The sequence below is a fragment of the Arvicanthis niloticus genome, chromosome 6 (assembly GCF_011762505.2).
Source record: "Arvicanthis niloticus isolate mArvNil1 chromosome 6, mArvNil1.pat.X, whole genome shotgun sequence".
Classification (NCBI taxonomy): domain Eukaryota; kingdom Metazoa; phylum Chordata; class Mammalia; order Rodentia; family Muridae; genus Arvicanthis; species Arvicanthis niloticus.
Genome location: NC_047663.1, coordinates 107,937,022 through 107,941,214, shown reverse-complemented (window position 1 = coordinate 107,941,214; position 4,193 = coordinate 107,937,022). Strand labels below are relative to the sequence as shown.

At 42.0% G+C, this 4,193-nt stretch overlaps 1 pseudogene across 1 annotated transcript; it reads left to right on the top strand.

The window, feature by feature from the left end:
- The first annotated feature begins 246 nt into the window (after nucleotides 1–246).
- LOC117710402 (vomeronasal secretory protein 2-like) lies at nucleotides 247–3,836 on the top strand (annotated as a pseudogene). The gene is made up of 6 exons (XR_013110801.1): nucleotides 247–358; nucleotides 791–937; nucleotides 1,160–1,229; nucleotides 2,066–2,176; nucleotides 2,862–2,963; nucleotides 3,161–3,836. The product of XR_013110801.1 is annotated as a vomeronasal secretory protein 2-like (transcript).
- Nucleotides 3,837–4,193: the final 357 nt, after the last annotated feature.

The following is a 4,193-nucleotide window of genomic DNA, read 5'->3' as shown; positions in this document are numbered from 1 at the left end:
TCCTACCCCAAACCTGAGTCACTCAATCTCTCTGAGCTCCTTCATGAGTAGTACACTTAGATGGCAACAGCATTGAAGATCTTTTGACTCAAGGTGGCAATGAATGATCAAGAGTCCTAAAAACAACAATATTCACCTGTATGACAAATGGACAAGAGGGGTGTGGCCAGTGTCATTTTTGGCCATAAAGGGCATTTTCTGAGGAGCCAACACAGCATCATTGCTTGCTGCCTGCCTTGTCTGAGAGCACACAGCCTGAACATGAAGAGCCTGCTCCTGACTGTTACACTGTTGAGCCTAGTGGCGATTCTACAGACCCGTGATGACCTTCCCTTCTTCTCAGAAGAAGATAAATAAAGTGAGGCATGGAAGGGTGGAAAACAGGTGTATGTGGAAGGTTTGAGTGTTGGACAGTGCCTTAATACCAGTGCTAGTACTCATGAGGGTTTCAGTCCTCTGAGTCTGAGCAGAGAGTGTTCACAGACTTGGACCAGGGAAAGATTCTTGAGCAGTGACACCTAGAGCCATAAAACGTAACTTGACAGGACCTCTATGTGTTTGTTCCTGGAATCCTAACTGTTTTCTGCCTTTGGAGACAGTCAAATTCCATTTAAACTGGACTACCATATGTAATTCTAGCCTAGTTGTATGGAACATGGTGTTGGACACCATGTTGAGGTGTAGAACCTCAACAACTCAGGGGAGCATCTTATCAACAAGGATGTATGTATGGGCTGCACACTTATAGGCAAACTAAGTAAGACTTGGGGATGGGAAAGTGTGGGCTCAGGACTCTGTCTGCTCCAGCTCTCAGGTGTCTGGTTCATAAAGGCCACAGTGCTCAAAGAAGAAAGGTGGAGGAAAAAACTCTGGTTGCTTTCCCTATTAGATTGACATGCCCAGAAGAAGAAACTTTGGACCTCAGGCACACTGTTATGTGAGTATCCCACATGCATCTCTTACTCTTTCTCTCTGTTCCTTTATGTTTTGGACATTGAAAAGCCCATTCCTTTGAAGGGCCATAGTCTTCACATGCTGAAACTTAGGAGGGGTTAATATGGGATTTCAGAAGTCATCGTGCTAAGGCCAAGGAACCAGATAGTCAGAGAAGCAGAGATGTGTTTAGAAAGAGACTAAAGGTTGGTTTCCTGTTTTCCAGATCTGAAGGAGAGTGCATTAATTTAGGAATTCTATGCAGAGAACAGAGGAGCCTGGTCAATACAGTGCCTGTGAGTGGGTGTCTCATCCTTTTTTCTCTTCTTCTTTAGCTTCTTTTTCATTAACCACTCTAATCAATACTGCTTAAGGTGGAATGGGTTTTATTTAGCTCCCAGTTCAAGGTACAGTCCATGGTGGTAGGATATTACAGGCTGAAGCAGGAAACATCTACTCATATTACACAATAGTCAGAAGAGATTAGTGAATGCATTCATGCTAGTGTTCAGATGGTTTTCACAATTTTACAAAGTCCAGAATCTGCTGCCCACACAATGTTCCTGTCCACAATTAAGATGAATCTTCTACAGTAAATTAGCATAATCAATATCATACCCACTGTCATAGCCAACTGAATGTTTCCCATGTGATTCTATATTATGTGGAATTCTTAGCCAACATGGTACCCCCAGATCAGGTTGCAAAGCAAGATTCTTGGTTGGAGTGTTCCTGGCCTGCATACTTTTCAGGAAAGTCTACAAGTCAATTGCCTAGTGTTTTTAGAAATCAGTCAAGTTCACAGAAGAGATCATGCTTCTCTCTAGATATTATTGTCCACTGCCCAATGGGGATTCTGAAGCTTAGGATTTAGAAAACAGGCCAATGTAGCTGCTAGAAGGCTAGTCAGCCACAGCCTTCACCTTTCCTGACACCTATTGTCATGTCTTTATAGCTGGGGATAACACTTTCCATGAGGAGCCTCTCTGTCTTGTGATGATGTCATGGAAAGTCTTGGAGCTGGCTATATGGTTGCTCATGGGTTATTGTTGAAACCTAGTTCATTCCTTAATGTGGGATGAATATTATCTTTTTAAAAGACACTACAGATTCATTTCTCTTTAATCTGCAGTTTTGGGCCATAATCTCTTCTACATCTATGAGCTTCCAGTGAAGGACCGTTACATCATATACTCTGAAAGCCATCCATTTCATAAAATATCCCAATTGGGACACCTCATAGGTGAGGAACACCAGAGATTCAACCTTCTGCCCATGCTCTCTGTGACCATTAGCTATTTGAATGTCCAGCAACTACAGCCAGGCACTGGGAAGTCTAAAGCTTCTGTTTTATCCTTTAGCAGTTGTGCATAAGGCAACATGTAGTCAGTATAAATGCTTTGAAATGGTAATCCATGGTCTGTGCAGAATTTCCAGTGACATGATCAGATGTGACTTTTGAGCACTGAGCAATAGGATGGAATTTTTATTGACTTACTACATATCATGTCTTGGGGGGAGGGGTTTAGGTTTCATGGCAGAAAGTTTTCAATGAAAGGCTGTGTCCTAACAGAAACCTTTTATGGGCAATTCTGTCCTCCTTCCAGGAACAGGAGACAGACTAATTACCTTGAAACACAGTTTCCTGTAGGTCAGACTGTGACATTTCTTGGGTGCTTAGGATATCACCTAGGTTTAGTCATACTATGTGACCCTATATGTTCGTTATATCCACTTCCTATTGACAAGCTTTACCACCACCATCCATTTTGCACCTCCACATTTACTCTAAAGTCTCCTTCCCTTTTGTTCCCATATGCTTCAGGTTGAAAACTCCAGTTCTGTGCAGTCTTTTTGTCTTTGTGTCAGTGGATTCTAACAGGGCTGTGTAGTCATACTCTTCCTGCTTATCTGGCCTCTGCTCACAGGAAAGTGTCCAAAAGAAAGCCTGGAGGCTTTGGAAGTATTTAAGGAATTTATACAGCACAAAGGGTTTCTTTAAGAAAACATCAATGTGCCTGAGCAGAGAGGTAAGAGGATGCTTTGTTTGGCTCCTCCTGAAGACCCCTTATTTCCCACATGATACAGGGATTCTTGTGTAAACATGTGCTCCTTTACAAGCAGGCTACTTTTTGTGATCTTAATCATTGTGTCATCCAAAATGCAGATGTAATCTGTGTTTCAACCTGGACATGCTTTGTATTTGATATTTTTCTTGCTTTTACAGAATGCTGTATTCCCATACATGACAGTGGTACATGACCCTCTGAAGAAAGACTGAGAGAACTCAGATTCCTCTGTTCCATGATAGATGTTTCTATCTGTTGTTAACCCACTCCCAACATCCCACTCAGGAGGGAATGTGCTTAGCCAGGAAGCAGTGACCACTCCAGAAGCTGTCCTCAAGTATAATTTCATGAATGCTTAGGAATTCTATCATTCATTTTCCTTGAGTTTTTCCTATACAGTGGTCTAATTTCATGCCTTAAGTACCCACAAAACTGATTAGGGATCTAAAAGGTCAAAGAAGTTAAGATACTTCTGTGGCCTATGTATTCTCAGAATGGAATTCCAAAAGGCTTGATGAAAGGAAGATCCTTAATAAGCATGTATCTCCTAAGTACCTACTCTCCGACAGCTACTGGCATGACAGGGGGAGAAATTTCTTGATTGTGTGTCTCTCTCTGTCACAGCCCACAAGGACCACAACTGCTGTGACAGATTTTCCAGTAAGACATGGCCATGACCTCAGTGGACTACTCTTCCCCATGTACACTTCACTGAGCTACATTTCCCCAACCTGAATCCCAATTCTTCCTTAAATTGTACTACCCCCTGGACTTCCTAACCTCCTGATTTACCTTTTATCCCTTGCTCTGAGAACCATCTGAATCCAATAAAAAATTTAGTTTCTCTGGGTTCAGCTTGTATGTGGTAGGTCTTAATCTTCAAAAGATTAAGAAAATATTGGGATTAGCAGATATGAGACACCCAGTAGCTTGGCACCAAATAGTCCTCAAGAGCAATGTAGTATCTTGGTAGTTCAAGTTATTTTTATTCAATACTAAATAGCTCCAGAAAATTTCTGACAGTGGATGATGAGAATTTGGGTAGCCACTCAGTTGGGTAATACTGGGTAATTGCATTACGGTTGCAAATATAGTCAGGTCCCAACAGAGATATTGCTGCATTCAGGAACTTCATGGAAACCTGGGAGTATCCTAGCTTTGAATCACCTGAGAGGAGTGGCAGGCACAGAG